Here is a 27,577-nt window from a genome sequence, read left to right as displayed (position 1 = left end):
TCATTATGTTTATATTAAATGTAATTTTAAAAGTCCCTAAAGTCTTACTGTCTACCACACTACTAGTTCATTCCATCAGCCTAGTCGCTCTTCTGTGGACCTTTCCTAGTGCTGCTTTGTCCTTTTCATAGCCTGGAGACCAAAACTGCACACAGTACTCCAGATGAGGCCTCACCAGTGCTTTATAAAGGTTGAGCAGAACCTCCTTGGACTTGTACTCCACACATCAGGGTGCTATATAACCTGACATTCTGTTAGACTTCTTAAAGACATCTGAACACTGTCTGGCAGTTGATAGTGTCGTGTCCACCACAACCCCTAAATCCTTTTCATAAGGTGTACCTTTAATTTTCTGACCTCTCATCACGTATTCAAATCTCACATTTTTACTTCCTACATGTAACACATTTACTTACATTAAATTTGACCTGCCACAAATCTGCCCAAGCCTGTATGCTATCCAGGTCCTTCTGTAATGATATAACGGATTCCAAATTATCTGCTAATCCATCTATCTTGGTATCATCTGCAAACTTAACCAGCTTGTTACTTATATTCCTATCTAAATCATTTATATATATTTAAAAATAGCATCGGCACTAGCAGTGACCCCTGTGGAGCACCACTCTTAACATCGGCCATTTCTGATGAGGTTCCTCACACCATCATCCTCTGCTTCTCGTGTCTGAGCCAATTCTACACCCATCTAAAAAATCACCCTTCTTTTAGTTTGATGCCCCACCTCATGTGTCACCTCATCAAATACTGTAGTCATAAACAAAACACTGGCATGTTATCACTTCTATCATTGCAATGTTTCATTTATAGAAATTTGCATTCATAACATTATCTCCTGTAACACCTGATAGGCATCTCAGATAGGCTGTAAGATCGCAGTGTTTCCTATCAGTGCAGTGCCAATCTTCTGACCTTGGGACTGCTTCCATAAACATACTGTTGGCTCCAGTTCAGGTGATTTATTTATTTTTTAGATTTAAAGAAGCCTTGATGCATATCACTAACTGTGATTCTGAAAGTGACAGAATTTGAAAGTTATTAAGTTGACTAAAAACCTATTAACCCTTTAAGATTAAAAATGAGTTACTTTATACTTACATGAAATGTTAGAAAAATGGTGTCATGTTGAACTTCAGGCGTTAAACTTGTATCTCCATGATACTCTACTCAAGACACTGTTCTCCTGCTGTGGTTCCTCCTGCTGCTGCTGCAACTCTATTCAAAGTTATGCATCCTTCATAAATATATGAGGTGTCTGCTTGAGCCGTCCACAAACTTTTCCAATTCTACACACTTGTTGGAAGACCAGATCGGGCAGTGATTTCAAGGGGGAGAGCAAGTTCCTCAGCTAGACGTTCAGTGTTTGAAATCTGTACATCCTTAATCAAAACGCAGGAAAAAAACTTCTGTAATGAAAGAACGAGCAGAAAATCAAATTAACAGGAGCTTAAAAAAGACTTATGTTAAGTACTGAAGCATCCTTCTTACCAGAGGGAAAATTTAATGTCATAAATGTAGAGTAGTGGCAAACGGCAATGAGAAAGTGGCAGACTAATGATAGAAGTCATCCATTAAGGAAGCGTCTTTTGAAACTGATTGTCGTGGAAATGTCTCCGACTAATATTTCAATTTAAACTACTTATTATTTACATACATTTTTACAGAATATTTATATTCCAGTAAAGTTGCTGTTTTGTGATGGATAAGGGACTACTTCCTAATAGAATTCATTTTTTTTTTTTTTTACAACTGCGTTAATTTGAAGACAGCCTGAGAAAGAGGGCTCTTTTACATCAACAGCCCAGTTTTCTCATTTATAATTTCACCAAAATGTGTGAAACTTCTGACACCGTGGTCTTGAATCTTTAATTTTGAACATTTTACAAAAACGGACTAAAAATTATAAGAACTGCAAAAGGCAATGTCGGACGGTGACCAGGCAGTATGTTGTCAAGAGAGGACTCGAATGAAATAAAATAAGGCAATGTTTGTTAAGGTTTTTTTTTTTCACAGAGCAGTGTGAAAATAAGTTTGGGAAGTTCACACACAAAATGGTAAAAAAAAAAAAGAAACGATGAAAAAGAAGCAGCCATAGCTTGAAGCACTTTTAGCAAATAAAATTGTTAAGAATCCTATACATAAAAATGTACATGGCTGATGTATGGAGATTGAAGAAAGTTGCATCAGCCAAGAACAACACTGGATAAACATCATAATGAATTCTTGATTTGAAGACAATGTAGAATTTTGTGATTTGCAGTTTTTCATGAAAATATTCAACTATGTGCAGTGGCATGATATTCAAAGTACTGTCACCTTTCCTTGACCATTTGTTGAAGATAGCAAGGCTTTGGCTCACTGTAAGTTCTCAATGGCATTGCTTAAAGTAAATTAAAACTGCTCAGCACTGAAATAATTCAGATACATTCAAACGAAAGGCAATGATGCTACATAGACACAAGGCAGCCATGATGCATTGGCTAAAACTCGACTGTATTTCACTAACCCACCAACCTCCATCAACATTTACAGACATGACACCAAATAGCCAATAAGTTTATATGGAGTAATTCAAAAGACCGGAGCACAGCTAAAGCAGACAGGCATAAGAATAAATAAAAAAAAATTAGCAGTACAGTTTCAAAAAGGTGTCAACAATTTACACGTTTATTCAATACAATATTTGCATAATTGTCTTTAAAAATGACTTTTTCATCGTGTTGTTTTTAACTTATATTTCATTCAGTGGTGTCTGAAATGTGATTTAAGCAGCTGGCCTTATCAGATTTCTGAAATGTATGAAAATGACAGCACAACATATTCATTAGTACTGCAGAAGGCATCGTGCGAGATGATTCCCAGTCCTGATTGGCATCTTTTTTTTTTTTTCACAGCTCTGAGCTCATAGCAGTGGATGAGGCGTGCAGTCTAACTAGTCTACAAATTGACAGGCTACTCAAAATTAAATTTGCAAGCTCATTTATCTGTGAATGAGCATCCATTTGTCAAGCCCAAAAGATGGCAAAGACAAGGGGAGCTTTATAAGTGACTGTCCCTCAGGAATTTACTATGAGATCAATAAAGCTGGTCAGTGTGGCTATGTTTTCTGATTGTCATGTCTTGCACTATATAATAGAGAACAAATGACAATAATATTATTCAATATCAGAGCAAAATCAAAAGCTTAAAAGCCAGAATTCAAAATATGACAGATGGATGTTATGCTGATGGTATGATTGGTATCTCAATTGCCCTTTCTACAACAATAGTTTTAGAATTTCTCTTTGTGCTCACAAATATTTACTATTTACAGACGAGAACGCCGTTGGTCCTGCCGTTAATAAATGCTGAACACCTGTTTGGGCCAGACCCCCATATCTCTGATTTAGCCTTCATTATTTTACGTGGGAACTGATCCTCCATTGACCGAGGAATCCTGATGATGCCACCCTTGCCATGGAGCGCTGCAGTTGAAATTTGAAAGATAAATTTGGTAAACAGTCTGAAAAGAATAAAAAAATCAAAACTGCATTAAATTAAATTTTTGTATGTTTGGTCCTGAATAGGATGAGCGGTTAAATGCTGGCCTGGCATTGTCAAGTTAATCCGATTCAATTTTATTTTTTATTGTCTGCGTGCATTTTGCATATTCTCAATGTTTCTGTGCATGTGTTCCTCTTCAATTTAAAAAAAGTGCAGGTTAGGCTAATTGTTAACTCCAAATTGTGAATGACTATGGTAATGGTTTATTGTGTCTCTTCAAATCTGTGGATTTTTCTCTTATTGCTTTGTAAAAGAACCTCAAACAACCCATGACATTTTGTGGCTGGCTTGGCTAGTGTTGCATATATGGAAACTGCACTGATGGAAAAGCGAAACTAATTAACATTCCCAGTTAATCCAATTCTGGGTTACGGGTTGTTAATATTGGGTTCCAGGCAGGAATCATCCTTGGAAAGGAAGCTGGTCCATTGCAAGACCCACTCATGCATACATCCATAGATACACGCAGACTCTTTAGTGGCACTGATGAACGTCTCCTGCCCATCTTTAGGTACGAGCAAGAAAAGTGAAGTAACCAAACCACACAGACATGGGAAGGTTATGTAAACTCCACACAGAGAATGACAGGGAACAGGATTTGAACCCAGGATACTGGATCTGTCTGTTCCAATTCCTAACTTTAATGATGTTATGTCTACCATGAAGATTTTAGCCTTGTCTCAGGTGCAAGTGAGTTGGACCACAGATGAAGTTTTAGCTAACTGAAGTCAGTTACATGATAGTGGGAACGCATTTTTTGTTGAGTTAGATCTTACATTTGTTTTTTTTTTTTTACTAATTTTTGGGTGGTGGATCCAGAAAAGTTTTTTGCTATCACATCCAGTTTTAACGATACAGGGTACCCTCGATTTTTGTCAAAAAACCTACAAATGTTACATACAATAAAAAAAATAATGAAATAATAACTTGAATGTACTGTTTATTTAAACTTCTTTTGTTCATACAAAGGATTTATTGTTACTCCATGACATTTTTTTTACAGTAAAACATTTGAAAATTAATCTGGTAAGCGGTTAAGGTAAAAATTTAAGTTTCTAGCTTTTCCTGGAGTGTTCAGTGTTAGGACAATCCCACCAGATGCTCCAACAATAGTCAGCCATCATATGTACATCCCATCTACCCTGATACCGTCTCTCCATGACGTTCAAATCTTGGTGGAATCCTTCACCTTCCTCATCACTGACTGCACATCCATACTAACCCCTACTTTCTCTTCTGTTCTTTTTCCAGTTTTCTGTGGTGGCGACCTGCGCCACCTGATCAAAGCACCATGATGTTCCTACATTGATGGATTAAAGGACAGAAGTCCACATGACCGTCATCATCAAATTCTTCCATGAGGACCCTGAATACCACGAGGACTGGTTGAGGTCATTTTTGTTGTGTACAATGCCTAGAGGGGGCTGGGCAGTCTCGTGGCCTCAGAACCCCTGCAGATTTTATTTTTTCTCCGGGCGGCTGGAGTTTTTTTTTCTGTCCTCCCTGGCAATCGGACCATACTTTCATTCTATGTTTGTTAGTGTTCTCTGATTTTAATTCTTATTTTGTCTTTTTTCTATTTCTTCATCATGTAAAGAACTTTGAGCTGCATTATTTGTAGTTTAAATGTCTTATATAAATAAATGTTGTTGTTGTTGCACCAAGCTTTTCTGGGAAGTTAGAAAGATGGCTATGCTGAAAATGCACCTTGGTGCTCATATTGCAACCAAGCATTTTGTAGCTCTCCAAAGGTTTCGGGACAATTTCTGTGTAATTATTTGCTTGTGTGTTTCCAAGTAAGTCCTTGACAATGGCTTTGAATAATAACCAAGCATTCTTTTCGACTTCTGACATTGTCCTGATGAAATGTTCATCGTGGATGAGCTGCTGAATCTGTGGACCATCAAACACACCAGCCTTTATTTTTTCAAATGACAGGCTAGGAAATGCGAAAATTAGGTATTTGAAACAGTCTCCTTCAGTTGGCAAAGCTTTAATGAACTGCTTCATCAGTCCCAGTTTCATGTGCAGAGGCGGGAATATAATATTCTTTGTATCAACAAGTGGCTCATGTAGAGTGTTTGGATCACCTGGTTTTATGGCAGATCTTGGAGGCCAATTCCTTTCCACCCAATGCCTCTCACGAGCTCTGCCGTCCCACATGCACAGATAACAGGGATACTTGGTGTATCCGCCTTGCTGACCAAGAAGGAAGCATAGCATTTTAAGGTCAACACAGATGACCCAATTGTGTTGGTGATATTGCAACAACTCAATGACTCTCTTTATGTCTGAATATTCTTCATGAAGAGAAACTGAATGGCCAATTGGGACTGACCCAAATACATTGCCATTGTGAAGGAAGACACACTTTAAGCTCCGCTTTGAGCTATCGATGAATAGTCGCCATTCAGTGGAGTTATAGATTGGAATTCCCAAGTCCCCCATTAAACCAGGTATGTTATGGCAATACACAAAGCCACTGCAGAAATGCAATTTCTCTGGTTCAAAAGTACGATACCTTCGTTCCTTGTTCAAGTTTTTCTCACGCAGTTTTGATGCTAGGAGTTCTGAAGCCTTCTTCGACAGTCCCAAATCACTCAACTCATGCTGATCAAATCCCTTACAAACAGAGTCCTCTTCAATATTGTTGTCACCTAGTTCATCACCATAATCGTGTTCTTCAAGAGAGGGTAGTGTAACGAAAACCGGCACTGGGATTTCATCTGAATGAACCACTGGGCGTATAGCTGATGGTAGAGTAGGATACTCTATGTTACATTTATTTTTCATGTTATATCCTGAGGTTTTCACTATACAAAAGTAACAGTCACTGAAATGATCTCCAGGCTCTCGCCAAACCATAGGTATACCAAATGGCATCTTATCATGTCTTCCCTTTGTCCACATTCGTAAACCCTCTACACACTGTTTGCACACCTTATGAGGGGCCCAAGACTTATCTTGATCATCAAGTTTAACTTTGAAATATGACAAATAGGCTTGCTCTACAAACGTCCTGATATTCGCCCTTTGACTGGGAATGGTGAAACTGCCACAGATATAACAAAATGAATCAGGGTTGTTTAGGTACTTATGATGAGAAACAGCAGAGCCAGACATGATCTGAAATAAAGGAAATATGTGTGTAAGTAGAAAAATAGATTTTGCTTATTCGACTACTCTGAGCAGCGCACAACCTCTGACCACACTGTCTTGTGTGTAAATGAATAGCCCATACAAATCCACGCTACAGTAATCTCACTAATATAAGCAGTACAGAAAAAACCTGACGTGATAGAAGAAAATTAACCGCACTTTCTGAATCAGCCTACCTATTTTAGTGTAAATAAGCTTAAAAACTGAATTCATCAAAAAATGAGTTGACAGTTTTCAACTTTGCTGTGTAAATAATATGTAGTGTATAAGAAAAATAGCAAAGACATTGAAATAAACTGGCAAAATGCATTATGTTAGAATTAAATTAACACAAGAACATAAAAAAGCAGTAAAAAGAACAATTAGGATCGCAGATCCTAATCTCCAAATCTTCAACGCAGGTGTAAAAACAAAATTCATCTCCTACATTTCACATAGACAAAGTAAAGGTAAAGCTCTGGATGATGAGTGGAAAACACATACAAACAGGATCTCAGCTTGGTTCTGACTCCTGATAGTTCCTGGTGTTAGTGTGCTAGAACAAAATTAGGACCCATGTTGGTGACAAATGGAGTCACTGAAGAGTCGAGGGGTGTTCATTGCCACATACAACCATGGAGGAAGCAGCTACTCCAAATGGAGAAGGGTGCTATTGAGTGGACTCTATCTTGCATTCCAGTATACCCCACACAGGATCTATCAGGGACAGTGAGGTGTGCTCAAGTGTCATACAAACAGCCGTTGTGGTCGGTCCCTTCACTTCACTTATCCTGATAAGAGCTGCAGTGACATCATAGTGAGCTGGACAGGCCAGGCTAAAAACATACAGTATGATCTAACATTCTCTGACACAACCCACGTAACCTGCAGGCATGACTAAGTATTTGACCCCTGCCAGATTGTATCATTTTATTCTTATTAGGGCCTTCTCCCTGCCTCATTGTGGACTCTGTTGCCTGCCGTTCATGTCTTTACTTTACTTTAGAGCATTAGAAAAACTGTTATGAGAACAGGCCATTCAGCCCAACATGCTCGTCCATCCCATTCACCTAGATGATCCAAACTAACATCAGGTTAAGTTTTGAATGTCCCTAAAGTCCCACTCTCTTCAAACCAATGTGGTCATTTATTTTTGCTTCTCACACCTCAACAACCCTTAACTATATTCTTTAATTTAAATGTTAAAGACCTACTACTATTTACATTTTATATACAGTAACTGTTTTTGTGTTATGGTCAAGGATTAAATTCCCTAGCTGCTGTTTATTTTCCCTTTTGTTGCTGTTTTTTATATTATTATCTTATGTGTATTCATCATTTATTGTTAATGCACTGTACTTTACCCTTAAATGTTCTGTAATACCTTTCAGCAGGTTTCAACAGTGGATCATTGAAAATTGTTGCAGCGTTCTTGTGAGGATTGTATTCCTGTTGATTTTCCTTTTTTTTGTTGATTATTGCCTTTTTGGGGATCCCCACACACACCTAGCTGCAAATGCACTGTGTGTTCAGACACCTTTCTCTCATGACCAACATTAAGTTTTTCAGCAATTTGCGCTAAAGTAGCAGTCTTCGGTGGAATCGGGCCAGACAGGTTAGCTTTCACTCCCCATACACATCATTGAGCCTTGGGTATCCAAGACCCTATCACTGGTTAGTGATTGACCTTCCTTGGACCACTTTTGTTAGGTACTAACAACTACATACCAAGAGCACCACAAAACACCTGTAGTTTTGGAGATACTCTGACACATCTAACAATTACAATTTGTTAATGTGTTAAAGTTGCTCAGATCCGTACACTTGTATATTTTTACTGTTTCAACACATTACCTTCAAGAATTGACTGGTCACTTGCTGCCTAATACACCTCACCCTTTAACAGGTTCCACTGTAATGAGATAATCAATATTACTCATTTTACCTGTCAGTTGTTTAAATATTCACTGATCACTTCTACCACTTTCTTTTATGTGGAATTGCTCCCTGGACACTTTTTACTACAATATTTCTGTTTTCACATGAATTTTAATTACTCTTTAATGTAATATTGTTTCTTTGTATCAGTATACTGCTGCTGGATTATGTGAATTTCCCCTTGGAATTAATAAAGTATCTACCTATCTATCTATCTATTTATCTATCTATCTATCTAGGCTGATCAATGTATGTCACACCAAGTCCCCTGGGAACACCTTCAATGACCCCACCCAAGGCAAGGTAATGCAGTTGTTAACTCCTTCTTCCCTTTCAAGATGCCATCTGATTTTACTTCGGGGAGCAGCCCAGTAGTCCAGCCCTTTCGGCAGTCATTCTAAAACCCACACCTGAAGAGGACCTTGACAGGCACTTCTTGATTAATAATCGTTTGGACTTTTACTTTCTTTATGTCTGCGCTATTGAACAGTGTGCTAGGGTAAGCCCTTAAAACTTTATTCTGGCCTTCTTTACTTTTTTACATATATCGAACATATATATGTATGTACTTATATATGCAGGTATGTGGTGGACCAGGAACTGGCAGCATTGACATCACATAGGGACATTAGTAGTCATGTACTAAGATGAACCAAGACAATGAGGAGACAAACAGCATTTTACTGGTGCAAAAAAGCAAAGTACATTTATTTACAATTCAATCAGTGTTCAAAAAGTCTAGCGCAGTTCAAATCATTATTAAATAAATCCATAATTTAAAAATCAGTAAATAATGTCAATAATAATCTAAACCAGAGGATAAAATCAGAGTCAGAATCTGCCTTTTATCTCCTTAAAAAACACAGTGCTTCTCTGACTCTTTGTCTCCCCTTCCCTTGTCTCGCCCTGCTTACCCATCTCCCCGGTACATTCATTAGGACTAAGACATCGATGAACGTGGTCTAAGTACAACTCTTGGCACCCACCAGAACACACTGACCTCGAATCCCTAATTCTTTTTTTTTTTTTTTTTTTATTAATTTTATTACAATCCATACAAAGCAATCAAGATTTTACAAAAAAAAATGAGTTAAGAACAGATCGATCCCCACCCTGAGAGAGAGCAAGCCAAATAACGTTAAAATTTAAGGCTTGTAAAATACCTAAATTAAAAATTCTCTGTGCTTTATGAACTTTTTAAAAATATTACTGATTAGATCCTGCCATGTTTTGAAAAAGGTCTGTACAGATCCTCTAACTGAGTATTTGATTTTTCCAATTTCAAATAATATAACACATCAGTTTCCCACTGACTTAAAGAGGAGAGTTTGGGTTCTTCCAGTTTATCAGAATAAGTCTGCGTGCCAACAGTGTAGTGAATGCAATCACAATTTGTTTGTCTTTCTCCACTTTAAGCCCCTCTGGAAGAACACAAAACACAGCTGTTAATGGGTTAGGAGGGATTGTGAGTCCAAGGCTGTCTGACAGGTAATTAAAAATTTTTGTCCAGAATGATGTTAATTTGGTGCAGGCCCAGAACATGTGACCCAGTGAGGCTGGGCTTGGTTGCAACGTTCGCAGGTTGGATCATGCCCTGGAAACATTTTGGAGAGTTTTAGTCGAGACAGATGTGCTCGATATATAATTTTGAGTTGTATAATTGTATGCTTTGCATATGGAGCTTGAGTGAATTCTCTGCATTGCTACTTTCCACTCCTTTTCTGATATATTAATTGAGAGATCTTTTCCCAGTGTCCTCTTGGATCTTTGAAAGGAAGGGATTGTAAAAGGATTTTATATATTGTAGAGATGGAGTCTAACTCCTTGAAATTGAGCAATAATTTTTCCAGCATGGATGAGGGTGCAAGATGAGGAAAATCTGGAAGGTTCTGTTTAACAAAGTTCCTGATTTGAAGATAGTGAAAGAAATGTAGCTGGAATGTTAAATTTGGAATGTAATTGTTCATAGGATGCAAAGACGTTGTCTATATAAAGATCTCTAAGCAAGTTAATTCCAAATTTTTCCAGATATTAAAACTGCATATGTTTGTGAAGGTTGAAAGAGGTGGTTCTCTTGCAGGTGCCACAGAAGAAGCTTCTCCGTCTTAAAATGCTTTCTACATTGGTTCCAGATTCTAAGTGAGTGGAGCACAATTGGGTTATTAGTGTATTGCCGATAGCGTGTGTTTATTGGAGCACAGAGCAAGGAATACAAAGAAGTACTGCAGGATTTTACTTCTATTGCGGTCCAGGCCTGTGTATGTTCTTCTATTTGTGTCCAGGTTCTTATCGCCTGTATATTTGCTGCCCAGTAATAAAACTGGAAGTTAGGTAGAGCCATGCCGCCTTCTGCCTTTTGTCTTTGTAGGGTCGCTCTTTTGATGCGTGGATGTTTTGAATTCCAAATAAATGAGGTTATTGTTGAATCTAATTGCTTAAAGAATGATTTATTAATGTATATTGGTATGTTTTGAAATAAAAAGGAGCTTAGGAAGAATATTCATCTTAACAGTGTTAATTCTTCCAGCTAGTGTGAGATGAAGGGTTGACCATCTATGCAAGTCTTGTTTAATTTTTTCCATGCAGACGCGAAATTTTGTTGATAAAGAGCTTTATGTTTACTTGTGATGTTTACCCGAGGTATTTAAACTGTTCTGCAATGATAAAAGGTAGGGTGTCTAATCTAATATTATATGCTTGAGAATTCACTGGAAAGAGTACACTTTTATTCAGATTAATTCTGAGACCAGAGATCTTTTGAAATTCTGTGAGTGCTGCTAAGACTGCAGGCACAGAATTTTCTGGGTCCGATATATACAGTACCATGTCATCTGCATATAATGAGATTTTCTGTTCCAGTCCTTCTCTGCTAATCCCCTTTATCTGATCAGTATTTCGACAATGTATTGCCAGTGGTTCAATGGCAATTGCAAACAGCAGTGGTGACAAGGGCATCCTTGTCTTGTGCCACGTTCTAGTTTAAAGTAGTCTGAGCAAATGTTATTGATGCAAACTGAAGCTTCTGGGTTAGTATACAGTAATTTAATCCATGCACAAATGTTGGGCCAAACCCAAACTTCTCCAATGTAGTAAAAGGTATTTCCATTCAATCATGTCGAATGCTTTTCTGCATCCAATGATAATAATATTTCTGGGGTGTTTGATTTAGTTGGTGAGTATATTACATTAAACAGGCGTCGAAGATTTGAAGATAAGTGTCGGCCCCTAATAAATCCAGTTTGGTCTTGTGATATTACGAGGGAGCACTTTCTCCATCCTTCTAGCTATGATTTTAGAGAGTATTTTAACGTCGTTATTCAGAAGTGAAATTGGTCTGTATGATGCACATTGTAATAAGTCCTTATTTTGTTTTGGAAAGACAGTGATTAGTGCTTGGCGAAAGGTTTGTGGAAGAGATTGGTTATCTCTGGCTTCTGTAAATGTTGCTAATAGGAGGGAGCTAGCTGAGGGAGAATTTCTTGTAAAACTCTGCAGGGTAGCCATCAGGGCCTGCTGCTTTTCCCACCTTAAAGTGACTTTATAGCATCTAGTAATTCTGATAATGCAGAGGTTTATCAAGTTCCTCCACACTAATAGCGTCAATTTGTGGTATCTGTAATGTATCCAGAAATGCATTAGATTGTATATTGTCTTCTTTAAACTCAGTAGTATATAGGGATTTATAGTAGTCTCTGAAAGTGTGCATTATATTTTTGTGTTCGATGATTTTATCTCCATTCGTGTTAGTAATTACCGAGATTGCATTGCACTTCTTGCTTGTGAATTTGTTGAGCTAAAAGCTTATTAGCTTTCTCTCCATGTTCATAATAATGATGTCTGGATTTGTAAATTAGTTGTTCAGTTTCTTTAGTTGTCAAGAGGTTTAATTCTGAATGTAGAGCCTGCCTCCTCTATGTAGAGTCTCGCTTGGTAGTCTGGCATGTTCTTCATCTATTTTAGTAATTTCGCTTTTTATCTCTGCTACTTTCTTGCTTGGATTTATTTCTGTGGGAAAGATATGAGATAATCTGTCCTCTTAAGAAGGCCTTAAGAGTTTCCCAGAGTATTCCTGCAGAGATCTCAGGGGATGTATTTGTCTCTAGAAAGAATTTGATTTGTTTGGATATAAATTCAGTACAATTCTCGTCAGCTAATAGAAGCGGTTGAGCGCCATCTGCGGGTGAGTGTGTGGGGCTTAGTAATTTCAGCTCCAAGATCATAGGTGCATGGTCTGAAATAACAATAGCATCGTATTTACAAGATTTAATCTTAGGCAAGAAGTTATTGTCTATAAAGAAGTAATCAATCCTTGAGTAGCAATGATGTACTGGTGAGTAGAAAGAATATGTTCTTGAATTTGGGTTTAAAAACCTCCAGGGATCTGATAAGTTGTGATCAGTTATAAACTTTGTAATTATCTTTGCGGTGTTAGTTGCCATTCCCCCTGTGGAGGAAGTCCTATCTAAAAGTCCCCAGCCATTATAACTTTATGAGTGTTCAGATTGGGAATGGATGCAAATAAATTTTGTATAAATTCCTTATCATCAACATTAGGTGCATAAACATTTATCAAAATCATTTTACAGTTAGATAAGTCTCCCATGACCATTACATATCTCCCTTCAGGATCCAATACTACATCTGATGCTACAAATGGTACTGTTCTATGTATGAGAATTCCCACCCTCTAGTTTTCTTTGTAAAACTAGAATGGAACATTTGGCCAGTCCAGTCTTTTTGCAGCCGGAACTGATCCTTGCTTAGTAAGTGGGTTTCCTGTAAAAATACTATTTTAGCATTTAGACCTGTTAGGTGAGAGAGTACTTTCTTTCTCTTTAATTCGTGATTCAGGCCTTTAACATTCCAGCTTACGAAGTTAACTGTCCCATCATGGAGACACTGATTCTGAGTTTTTTATGTCATTTTATAGTCTTAACTGGATCCCTAATTCTGTCATCTCCATTGGCGTTCAAAGGATCCCTTGGATCACAAGAATACTCCTGCTTTCCATTGTTCAGTGGTTGTGATCTGGTCCACCCATAGTGCACCTCTCTCTATGCTCCTCTGTGGGGTTTCCCTGACCACGTTGTTGCTGTCCATTCACACTGGCTCCCATCTGATTCTGATCTCTCACTCTTTTCACAGATCTTTCTTCCGTGATATTTTCCTCTTTTACTTCTCAAAGCATATTTTTCCTTTTCTTTCCCTTTCTGCTTTACTCAGACCCCTTTTATCCAGTGGGGGCAGGTGCTTTCACTAACAACCCATTATGTGTCAATGAGGAACGACTGTAATGATTGTACTTGCATGTGAATGAGAAATCGGCCAGTTTCCCCATGAAACAGTCTACGTTCAAAGTGGCTTTCCATCAGCACGCACCTACACCCACAAAGTCTGAGCACCACTTTTATTAAAAAAAAAACCACCATGCACCACCATGGACCCCTGACACACTTCACCACAATGTTTTTAAATAAACAACAATGAAACAGCACAATTAGTTTGCGTACCACCCTGGTAAAAAAAAATAAATAAAGAAAGAAAACAAAAGGGTTAGAATGATGGGGTCTGCAATGAAATAAAAAGAACTTAAGAAATTAGTTTACTTCTTAGCAGGATTTTCCTCTCCCTCAGATGTGGTTTTGAACTGAATGTCCACTCCTAGAGGCATTTCTGGACTGAAGAAGAAGTGTGGTCATGTGTCTTATGGTTGGCGTCCCTCAATATTGCAGATAAACACGAAGAATGTGTTAACAAAAGTCTCCTATTTGGTTTTCAGTGGTATGGCTTACCTTGTGAGAGCCCTGAAGATAACCCTGAGATGTGCGTGCCTCGGAGTATGTATACTGTGTATGTACAGGGTGGTCCAGATCTAATTATGCAGATCCAGATCGTCTGGATGACTTTGATTTATGATTTCAGTTTGGCACAAAGACGATTCTTCATGTCGTCGGTTCGCACACTTCTCGATGGTCCGGGATTTTTCAGGTGATTCTTAATGTAATAAACTTAATGTTATAGCGTAATGAAAATTGCATAGTTAGATCTGGACCACCCTATATGTAAACTAGTATATATAAATATACAGTATATGTACAATTCTGTATGTGAACTTTTTTGTGTATGTGTGGCTTGGTTGTGTTGTGTTTTTGTCAACTGTTATAAGAGACAAGCAACTATGAACTTCACTGTACTGTGCACATGACAGTAAACTTGGCTTATTTAGGTTCTTCTACATTTGCTTTCTTGCATGACGTTCATAAAGTTTCCACACTTTTTTAACTCTATTTATTAAGAATTTCAAAAACAAATTACATCACTTTTCTACAGTCACCTTCATTTGCGATGCAATTTTCCCAGAGTTGTACCAACTTTTTAATGCCCCTCCTCCCGCTTTCACTGTTTCCAATGAAAATATAAAGGTGCTGAAACTTTTTGGACGTGTATTGTGTTACAAACGACCAGGGACCCACCGGGATGCCTGGAGCAGGGAAGGACCGGGAGAGGGGAAATATCTCCCCTGGGTGCAAGAGGGGAGCCCCCCTGATTTCCATCAAGGATCACGGATACGGAACTGGGAAGCTCAACCCTGTGGGGGTCCATGGCCAATCCCAGGGGGCACCTGGATGGTTCCTGAGCCCTGGAGGACAGCATTTGCTCCACACCAGGAAGTGCTGCTGGAAGACCATCTCAGAACACCTGGAGCACATCTGGGGCATTATAAAAGGGGCCGCCTCACTCCATCTGAGAAGCCAGAGTTAGGAGGAGGAAGACAGAGCTTGCGAGAGAGGAGTGGAGGTGGCCGAAGAGAGGAAGACTGAGTAGTCATGTGTGAGTTGGTGGAACCAGTTTGTAAATAAACACATGTGTTGTGGACATTGGGTGTCGTGTCTGTCTGTGGAAAGGCTATCTGTTTACAGTTGAATAATACTATTTTACTCTTATTCTTGTTTATTTTCTAAATGCTCTATGAATTGTGCCATAACATGTAAACACTGGTTGATTGGCTAGGCCATAAATCAATCAGATGATGTGGGAAGAAACAACACAAGATTAGTGTGAAATGTCGGAGGACTCAATGGCAAACCCTGTATAAATGGTCGAAATAGAAAAAATGTGTTTTACAAAAAAGCATTAAATATGTCTTCTTGGACGGACCTTCCTGCTTCAGGTGTTTTTATCAGGAAGAGGCAGGTCCAAATAGACGGACAGCAGAAGTGACGTCAGTGGTGGTAAAGTCATCAATTTCCTGGTTTGCAGAGGGAGGAAAAGAAAAGGTGTTTGTACACGGCGCCAACCCGGTGTGGCAACAAATTACCAAAATCAGATCCATTAAGCTGTCCCAAGTGTGCATGCGCAGGAAATGCATTTAAAGAAAAATCTCACCCATCACCTTGTGCTTCTACACTGTGCCCTGGCTCACACATTTACATGCACGTGGGAGGAGGTGATTTAGTTTATTAACTTGTAACTCAGCTTGGCCTAGGGTGCAAAATAACCCAGCACTGGCAAAGTTCATACCTGAACAAGTCTTTAAATATTTTTGAGTTGTAACTGAATGATCCTGAATTTAGCATTTGAAACCTTTACCTAAACAGGTCATAAGTTAAACACTATTGAGATTGATGGTTTATGTCTGTGATAGCTACTATAAAGAATTTATTTACTCTGAGATCGCCTGCAGTTTCCTTTAGTTCCCAGAGTAATGGTTTTCAATTTGCAGATTTTTTTTTTTTAAGATTTCAGTGTTTTGCTGCCAGATGAAATACCCAGTAGTCTTGAGTAATGTGTTTTTCTGATCCTCTGTGCTGCCCTTTCTTGTGGAAATCTGCAGCCAAGTTAGAAAGATATCTACTCAGTTAAAAAAAGAAAATGTGTACTCCGTAAATTAATGCATTAAATGTATAATTGTGATACTTTGCTGCTTAAAAACCACAGGCATAAAAATAAAAAATACATCCCATAATTTTAAGAGCGACTGAAGCAGAAGAACGCCCTATAAATTACCAAATGTGGTACAATGTCAAATGAGGTTTACAGTGATGGTGTTAATTTACCTTTTCACATTGTTACAAACTGTTAAATATAAATACAACATTACAAGGCAAACCACTGGCCACATAAGGTTCTGTATTTTCATTTAGAGCGCTATAAAGACACATTTTACCACAAATCAAATGACGCTGCACACATGCATTTAAGTTTGAACAACTTTGAAAACACTAAAGTCCTTGTAGGGCACACGTTCAGCATGTAGTTCAAGGACCTTTCACATTGCCAGCTGGCAGGGGACTCACCACATCAGAAAGTCAGCTGCAGATGGATCTTCCCTACTGGACTGGCTCTCTACGACGCCAAGAAGAAACCAACCGAATTGAGATCGGTCCAAAGGCTCAGAGTGGTGGGTAGCATCTGCTGCTGACGTCTGCTGACTAAAGAAAGTACTTTTTGTGTGAGCAATAAACGAAGAGGGAACTGGGGGTGTGTGTTGAACACAGATATGCCAAGACCTGTGAGAAAGAAAAAGGATAAAAAGGAAAACACCCAGCTGATATGACTTTAAATTTAACACTTCAGATGTTTAGGAAATAAAAATCAAATGAATGACAGGAGTTTGTTGAAAAGCACCACTGGCCGTATTGTAGGTCTACAGTGCATTCATTTATTTCATTTGAGAAACTGAATGTGTTTTTGCTAATTTTACTTGAAGCAATATTGAAATTATTTTACTGCTCTTTTATAAGTGCAAAAAAGCAGAAAACCGTAGCAGCTTTAAATACAGTTGGAAACTTACAATGTCTCTCCCTTGGAGGCCTTGAACAAATGCACTGCCAATGGCACTGATAAGTGCTCATCCTTATGGCTGCACTAAGCCTGCCGTGTCCCTCTTGACTTCTTTGAGGCACTTTACTAAATGAACATTTGCCACATAGCTGAGACAGACACACGTACCACTAAGGTTGGGGAAGGATAACGATGAGGAAATGTGCCATTCTGAGTGTATAAATGACGTTTTCATTCTCCTGACAATTGTACAGTCATTTATTTAGTCTGAAGTTAATGTGCAAGTGCAGGGTTGGTGGTGAAAATGGAAACACACTGTGGGGGGAAAATGTGAGCAGCTTTGCATGCAGTGTGATTTCAAAAACATTTCAAAGTTACCTAGGCTGCTGAAGATGTTAAAACAACATGATAAATATAAGAGGGGACATGCAGCTCATTCTTAAACAACCTTGACAATAATTTTTGTAAAAAATCAAATATTATAAAAATGATACGAATGGTATGTTGTATCTTTAAATAAATCATGAACATCAAAGACATCACTCGCAGTTAAGGTTTGCTGTCCACTTGCGTTTAACCAAGTGCCTGACTAGCTTTCAGAGAAATGGGCTCTTTGCACTCCCAAATGCTACCTCTGAATTTTATTAAATCCTTTCAGATTTATGACAAAAAACATTTTCTTGAATTCTTGACAAAAAAAGTTGTTTTTCTACTTACAGATTTCTCAAATGTATTCTTGGATGAAGCTGAAACTACAAAGAGGGAACGATGGCCTTAACTATAAGGACACCATCTCTAACAACCTTCTCCAAATCTGCTTAACCCAATTCAGGTTCATGGGGAGTGGAGGACTGCATCAGGCACAAAGCAAGAATCAAGCTGGATGAGATACCAATCCAGTGTAAGGACCACTCTGGTGCAAACCCATTGAGCCACTTCAGAGCAGGCAAATAACAATACGTTTGGGAATGTGGGAGGAATATGGGAGTACCCAGAAGAAAAAACAAGGGGAGCATGTGGCACAGGGAGAACATGCAAACATCCATCCATTTAGACCCTCTTATCCTGAGCAGACTCACAGGGTATCTAAAGCTTATCTCAACAATCATCTGGCACAAATTTCCAATGCACCAAAGCCATAAGAAAATGTGAGAATTAATGTAATTGTGTCTGGCTCCTTAGCAAGATTATATACAGGGGATGTGATTTATAGCAGACTGGGTTCCCTTCACTACTGGCTAGAATCCTGATGTGCAAATAAAAGCATAGCCTTTGTGAACAGTTGGGATAATTTTGGGGAAAGGCCTAGATTTTTCAAGAGACATGGTCTTCATCCTAACTGGAGGAGATCTTTTGTATTATCTAAAAATATGGCAGTAAAACTGCTTGGTTGACTGATTAGAGCACCAGCCAGGCCGCAGATCTAAATCACAGTCTGTTGTTTATCCCACCAGTTACTTTCCTGAAGCTGTTTCCCATAATCCCTGTTGTGGGGCATCCTATAAATTTAGTCATTGTGCAAACCTTAAATTACTTAATAACCAAAAAATACGGTGTATAATTAGACCAAGAGATAAAACCAGACTCTCCACCGGGGCACCTGTAATAGAAACTATTGTTATATAAAACCAAAACCATGCAGTTTTAAAAGCATATTATTAAACAGTTCCTTAATTGGAAGTAAAGCTGTCTTGGTAAATGATATTATATTAAGTACAAAATATGATTTGCATTCTCATTGAAACGTGGCTCAGTAAATCTGAGGCGTCACCAGATGGATACACATTCCTTCATAAGTCTAGAGATTCTGGTCGAGGAGGAGGCCTTGGAATAATTCATTGTAACAAAATGCAAATCACTTCAAAATATTTAGATGACCACAACCTTTAAAGCAATCATTTTAAATATTAAAACAAATTCCAACACAATTGTAGTGCTAGTCTACAGATCACCAGGGCAATATTCATGGTTCATAACTGAATTTGGCAACCTTTTATCTGATTTGGCTATAAATTATGATCACGTAATGTTGATGGGGGATTTTATTATGTAAATTGATGTGAAAACTGATAGTTTTAGCAAATGTTTTACTTATTTGTTAAATTCAGTGTGATTTTGGCAGATTGTCAAAGTTCCAACTCATAATCATAATCACACATTAGATTTAGTTATAACTTACAAAGTTAAAATTCAAAATTTAAATATTACTATATTAAATGAAGTTATTTCTGTTCACTACTTAATTACGTTTGATTTGGTTCTGCCCTTGCCACCGCACTCACAGATTAAATCAATGACAGTGTGACATCTAGATTGAAATTCTGCCAAAGGTAAAGTCGTCTCTGATGGAGGAGCGCTGGAATCGTCGGGTAGATGGGTCCTTTAATCAAATTGGCCAGCCCAGCACAGGCTCTGCTGTGGAGTGGCCAGTAGGTGGGAAGGCAGCTTGATGGCCACGGTCTCAAGGACTCTGAACAAATCTGAATCATATTATGTGATATCATCTACTCTTGCATTTTGCTCTGTACTTGTAATATTGTACTATCATATTGTATTGAGGATTACTGTATTCTATTCTGTTCTGTGTATTGTATTGTATATACCCCCTCTTTTTGACATCCACTGCATGCCCAACCTGCCTATAAAGGGGTATGTCTTTGAACTGCCTTTCCCAAGGTTTAATTTATTTTTTACCTACAAGGGTTTATTTTTAGGGAATTTTTTCTTGCCTTCTTAGAGAATCAAGGCTACGGGTGCTGTCAAAAGACAGGGCCTGTATTGTAATTGTACATCACAATATGAACATGGAGGAAACCCCCTCAGAACATTAGGAGAACATGCAAACTCTCCTCATTGTGAGGCAGCAGTACCACCACTGCACCACCCCACCACAGACTAAAATGCCAACACCTTATGGAAAATGGCCAGGCATGGAATAGGAACTCACAATGCTTTATGCATGAAACAACCTTGCTTGCTACAGCTCCACCTTGCCATTCCTGGGCAGTGTTGGATTGGTACTATAATTCTGACTTTGGTATGAATTCCAGACCTCAGTACCAGTATCAAAATGGATCCCAAACAAATAATGGATAACTCCAAAACTCCTTGTTGTACTCCAGCCTCAATGGTGTGACAGGCAGACAATTACTGGCCATTGGGATGCACCAGGCTCCGCGCTACACACTGCTTTCCTCTTGATAGCTGTGAAGTTTCAATTGCATTTTCCACATCTACACTAGTGAGTATCACTATTCTTTTGACACCCACTGCACACCCAACCTACCTGGAAAGGGGTCTCTCTTTGAACTGCCTTTCCCAAGGTTTCTTCCATTTTTCCCTACAAGGTTTTTTTGGGAGTTTTTCCTTGTCTTCTCAGAGAGTCAAAGCTGGGGGGCTGTCAAGAGGCAGGGCCTGTTAAAGCCCATTGCGGCACTTCCTGTGTGATTTTGGGCTATACAAAAATAAACTGTATTGTATTGTATTGTATTGTATTGTATTGTATCAGGATAAGAGGGACTTAAGAGGAGAGCTGATGTTTACTTATGGTACTGATTATCTCCAAATGCTGGTACCGTACAGTATGAAATTTGGGCTTGTTGGTACTTTTCCAGTACCAGTAAGTGCAACTCCATTCCTCAGGCACAATTCAAGGCAAAGGAAACTTTTATTAACTTTAATAGCACTGAAACAACATCCTAAGTTTGGAATTAAAATATGTTTTTTTGGTTTTTTGATTCAATTGCACAAAAGTTTTTGCCAATAAATGATTTCAAAACCTATATTTTGCAACAAATCCCACTGTTTCTCGTCAATTTCTTACAAAAAATCAAAAATCTTCTGGAACCTTAAGGGAAATTCAGTTAAATAAAATATCTGAAGAAGGCCAACTGTAAATCCTATTGCTACATTAAGCAGCCTCAAGGACAATGCTTTTAAATACACACTCAGAGAATTAAAGGTCACAACTACAAGTACAAAGAGAATTTTGAAACAATTATATTAGACAAAACAGATCATTTGTCGATTCAGTTTTTTTGAGGGTCTGCATCTCCGGTAAGAAGGTAGGAAGTAACTCTTGATGAAGTGTCCATCCTCTAATGAATCTTGTTTGATTCTGAAAGTTCCTACTGGAAAGGTGTGTTTATTCTTTATGCCTAGTGAAAGTGCTCTCGTTTCCCTTTTTCTCTTTACATTTAGGAGCATATTGAGTTGTAATGGCCGAGCCCAGAAACAACTGTTATTAGCAGGGGATGCAACTAATTCTAGCGGAGGGATACTTTCCTTGTAGCCACACAACAGATTAGTGAGTAAGTGATTAGCACAGCGCAAAAACTAATGATATCATAAGACAAGGACACACACAGGCCACCATTTTACCGTGACATATGGAACCACCACAATTTACCAATACAAATCTGCTCAGTACTTTTGCAGTTGTAAAAGAAAGAAGCATACATAAACCTCCAGCATGTGAAAGCATCTCCTAGAGCTGGAGTTTTTATTCTCCTCTTCTCTGTTGTCACTTGGCCTTCTACTGTTTTGGTTTACTTTATCCTTCCATTATTAAGAACATGAAACCAGAATGACTGCAGAAATTGAAATGTATAATTTTCATGGGAATGATGTACAAATGATCATGTTTATCTATTTGTGTTTATGTTGCATAATGGGCAGAATGATGAAACACTAGTTAGCACTGCTGCTTTACAGCTCCCGGGTGCTGGGTTTAAATCAGGCCTGGTCACTGTCTGTGAGGAACTGCAGTTATTCCAGTTTTACTTCTATAGATCATTAAGTGTGTTATGGTGATTGGCATCTCTAAATTGTCCAGGAAGACAGGAAAAATGTAGCCTACTCTGATGAATCTCACTTTCTGATTAGGCCCACATAGACGGTGGTGTCAGAATTTTGTGCCAACATCATGAATCCATGTACCAGGGCCTTCCTTGTGTTAACAGTCCAGGCTTTTATTGGTGGTCAACAGGGGCAGGGGATTTTTTCTTAGCACACTTTAGTCCCAAGAATACCAATCAATCATTACTTAAGTGCCACGGCCTGTCTGAGTATTATTGTTGAAAATGTGCATTCATTATTTATTTCCTTGCTTGCTCACTCACTCTATCTATCTCTCTCTCTAACTATGTGTGAATGTGCCCTGCCTTGCGTCCAGTTCTGCTGAGGTCTCCACTATGAACTGGATGAAGCAGGTCCGTAAGCAAATAGATGTTGCATGATACTTAGTAGTTTATTCCAAAAATCTTATATTTCTTAATGTGTGCAATGCTTTGAACCTGGCACTAAAAGTACAAGCATTTAACAACGTGAGTTGAGTGAGTGTACAATAGTAAAATCAGCCATTATTAATTGAAGAAGCTCTGAACAAACACTAAGCTAAGTCACACGTCTGTGGTTTCCTGCAGTGTTTTGATACTTTTCAATACCCCAAATCTCCAGAATGCCAGTAAAATCAATCATATTCAATAGGCTCTGTTCATGACATTGAGGAGTATGGCAGAATTCAACATGCTTCACGTTTTCTGTACATTTGCATTTGGAAGAAGCCCACCGTAATAAATACAGGCACATGAAAACACACATGTTGTGCATTTTAAATATTTTTTTCAGCAGTGTGTGTGTTTATTCTGTGATGGACTGGCTCCTTGTCCAGGTCTTAGAACTTTCATTGGATTCCAGAACATTACATTTGGAATGTTTTGAAACATGAAATCCCACAATGTCATTTTGTTACATTTTTTTTTTTTTTGTTGTTAGTACAGGTAATCAAATTTTGCAAAACTAACACCCTTACTGTAAATATCACATATGTTTTGTTTAAACTGTGTAATATCTTCCGGTGTTCTTTCAATAATAAAAACAGTTTTAATAAAGGGATGACATTTAGCCCAACATGGTCATGTAACTTTCACATAACATCATCTAGTCAAATTGTGAAGGCCACCAAAGTACTAGGATGTACCACAGGACTAGGTCATTTATTTAGCATGCAGTGAGTTTCTCAGAGGGAAGAAACCCATTCTAACTTTCATGTGAATAATAATAAGATATACTTAATTGTCAAAGTAACTGAATGTTATTTTTATTTGTTCAATTGAAACTTTTTTTTTTAACTAAACCAGTGCTAAAACAATTGGAACCATGAAGGATTATGTGCTCTGATCAGGATTACTGTGAGTCAGCACTGACGACTGAACTGAAAATCGTAGCCACCAAGCAACACTATTCTTTTGTAGAAGCATAACAAAAGTGTACAGTGACAAAAGGATGACAGGGAAAGGCTACAAAGGACGGAGGATGAGCCTTGTGGTTTATTTGTGCAATTTGCCCCGTCTTAACCGTCAAGGGTTCGTCAGTCTCTATAAATGGTCCCGAGTGTGGGGGGTGTGCATAATTAGGCGATGGACTGGCACCCCTTCCAGCGCTGGTTCCTGCCATTAAGCTCAGTATTGCTGAGATAATCTCCAGTCCATGTAACCTTAAATTACTAACTAATTGGATTAATAAATTATTTGAAAACCCGTTTTATGTAAGGTAACAATTATTAGTCTTGAAATAAGGTTCTAGACAACGTGCAAAACTTTTCTTCAAGAAGCCCCCAGGTTTCTCTAAAGCAGTGCCAGCCCTAGCCAAACTGAGCCCCAAAGTGGAATCTTAGGGGGTGAACCCTCCACTCCACCCCTTTCTCACTACATTAGTATTTCTTATAACAACTTTAATTTGAACAATACATGTACAAATAAATAATAAATAAACAAACAAGCAGAGTTAATTATAACTTTTAATGTCAAATTGAAATACTTTTTTAAATAATCAAAACTTGAAGATGACTGTTCAGGGGTTTCTTCATTCTTCTATTAGGACATTACACGGCAGCTTCTATGCAAGGCCTGAGTTGATGCTGATGATAGCCAAGCTGCTTATGTGTTCTTGTGCCATGAATGACCTCAAGTATGTCATGATGAGCTTAAGTTTTGAAAAACTGGTAACTGGGAGGGTTGCTGCAATCTGGAGGGAACCCCATAAATTTGGACAATGCTATTTAGTGGCAATTATATAACTGACTTGTTTCCTTAATAGATGAAGTCCTACTTATTATTACTATTATTATTAATAACAATAATAATAACAACAATCTTAATACTACTATTACCACCACTACTACTAATAATAATAATAATAAAGATAATAAAATACACTACTACCATTATTAATATTAATAATATAACATACAACTACTGCTTCTACTGTTAATAATAATGTATAAAATACTACTAATAACATAAAAACTACTAATACTACTGCTGAACATGCTTAATAAACTAACCTAATAAAGTAAATACAGGGGCAAAACGAAGCTGAACATACAGATATTTTAAAAAATGAACACATGAATATAACACCTACACTTATGAATTTATCTCAACTTCATTCTGTTCTTCCGATGACAACAGATAGCAATAATAAAACATTAACTGAACAAATAATTTTAACTGCAAAAAAAAATCAGCCCACAGCTGAAGCTAATCTGAGCTAATTGCTTTTTGTATATCAAAGTTGCTGGTATGGTGCTTTTCCACAATTCAGCCAGTTATTAACTAGTAAGCAAGAGAGTCTGTGTGTTGGCAAAATTTACAAATGTGTCCTCAGAGCAATAAAACTCAGAGCACTTCATATGTCAACTAACGTAAGCAGCCTTTAACAATGTTCATTGGTCCCGAGGACTATATGGTAATAAATAATCCTGCAACATATGTCAACTAGGTACTGTAACATCAGGCAGTATCTGCTAAACACTCAGTATCAAAAGTTTTACACATAATGCTACTCCATTGTTACTCCAGTAGTGTCAATTAATGTAATGTTAACTAGCTTACTGGAAGTTGGACAAATTTAGATTTGTAAACACAACTGCAAGTGCAGCACAAGCTGCTTCTTCATGTTTTTGGTGTTTTTTTTCTGTGCTTGTGACTGGTGTTGACTTGAAGCTATTTGTTTACTCATTAATGGAAAATTACCACATGAAACAGCAATAACCCCAACAGAGTCAAGCTGCAGACCTCCAGAACTCCACTCCATTCAAGAAGGTTGTCACTTTACATTACACTTCTGTAATGTTACATGATGCACACAGTTGCACTGTGGTTAAAGATTAGGGTTGTGGGAGGAGTTGCCTGACTTAAGTCTAGTCAATCAAGTGACAAAAATGTGCAATCCAATTGGCTGTCCAGTGAAGCTCTTGAATCGTGGAGGTTAGTGAGTCCCTCACATCAGTCCTCCGGGCTATATACGTAATTCATGATCTGTGTATAGGAAGTGGAAACACAAGAGAGAAACAGTTAAAGCTCAAGCATCCAGACCACTGCTAAGTAATAGTAAAGGGCCAGACTGCAAGTGAATGTGCAGACAATAAACAGTATTTCTTAAATGCTAGGTTGCCACCGAAATTGAGTTGCAGATGTGTTTGTTATGGGCTGCCACACGATGGTATAGCAAAATGAATCAAATCTGTCCAAGCACAAATTCTGTAGCTAAATGGGGAAATGAAAATAATGAGTGGGGTGTAGCAGAAGGATTTGATAATTTTCAGGATGTTGTTGGGGTGAGTCAGTAGAGTGATGTATATACAGTGCAGTGACAATATTGTATTGCTAAATGCAATTTCTGTGGCCATGGACAACTGGTGAGTGCTTCATTACATGTTTGCCATTACTGTATGCAATAAATCCAAATCCATAAATGATTTACAAAAAAACATTTCCTATTAGGTTTAACATCCCTTGGCAAAGCTAAACTCCTTCTCGTAACACTATATTAAAATTAATTTATGAATTGCAATCTATCAATAGTGTGAAGGACATGTTTGTTGGACCACTAAAAACTGTAATAATAACAGAAAATATTGACAAGCTGGTCACACATATGCACATAGGGTCCACCCAAAAGGCACAGGCAAGACCAACAGTATTACCCCGTGGTAGGAGGGGGCACTGATCCTAACAATGTCTCATTTTTCCTCTACAGCTCTGAACATTCCCATGGAGATGATGCCTAGGCTCAACCCTGACACATGCACAAAGTTCCACTGTTTTTTGAGGCTCAGTCCTATATATGCCGGTGATCTGATAAAAGGAGCTCATCATTTGGACCCTTGAATGTCTTATTAGAAATAACCCTAAACTAATATAAGTTTCTATCAACAAGAACCTTTAGGTGCAATTACAACTCTTTTTGTTCCCTTTTTTTCTTGGCAACAACAGCATTGAATGAGGTTTCACCTGGTTGGTGCCCCAACAATTTGCACCTGAGTATGTCACATTTGTCACGAGCTGTAGAGCAGAATCTTTGGCATTCAGACTGTTTGGAAAATTCTACCTTTAGATTTATGCTATCCCATATAGCGCATATATTTTAGGTATAATTTAACTATGTGACTCAATGATTTTACTCAGTTTATTAAGTTGTTAAATGAAAACCAGGATATGACAAACAATTTTCAGATTAATTTAGAAGAATATAATGTTATTGAAGGAGCTCATTTTAAAATTTTTATTTGTAAAAAATAACATTATAGAAGATAAGGTAAATATATACTGTATCAATTATGTTTTGACTGCTTTATTCATTAACCAAGTGACACCATTAAGTGATCATTCATATTATACTATAAAAAATTATAATATCCTCGTGCCAATCCGTTATAAAGAAGAATAGATTTCTCTCAGGTTTACTTAAGCCTACACTAAGCACTTACATTATACTATAAGTCAGGAGTCTATTCTCTGGTTTGAATAATTATTGTTTTACTGATGCTGTGTTTTGAGTAATTCTTTTCTCTTTTAGGAATAGTCACAAGGGAAATGTGCTTGAATGGAAAAAAAGTCATTGTTATTTCTCTATGTCATTATGGTAATAATCCTCTTCTTGCTTTCCAGTATGGTGTCAATTTTCTCATTTAGGTCCTCAGATTAAAAAGTTTAAGAACCCAGGCACCAAAGAAAACAGATTATCACATTTAAATCCAATGGACAAAAATAATCAAAGTTTAAAAATTATAGCTATGTGACTGCGAACTGTTAGAAAAATGTGAACCAAAACAAAAACAAATTTGGGCTGCTTGTTAGCTAATTAGTTCTAA

This window comes from Polypterus senegalus, chromosome 1 (genome assembly GCF_016835505.1).
Source record: "Polypterus senegalus isolate Bchr_013 chromosome 1, ASM1683550v1, whole genome shotgun sequence".
NCBI lineage: Eukaryota > Metazoa > Chordata > Cladistia > Polypteriformes > Polypteridae > Polypterus > Polypterus senegalus.
This window is presented reverse-complemented; position numbering follows the sequence as displayed.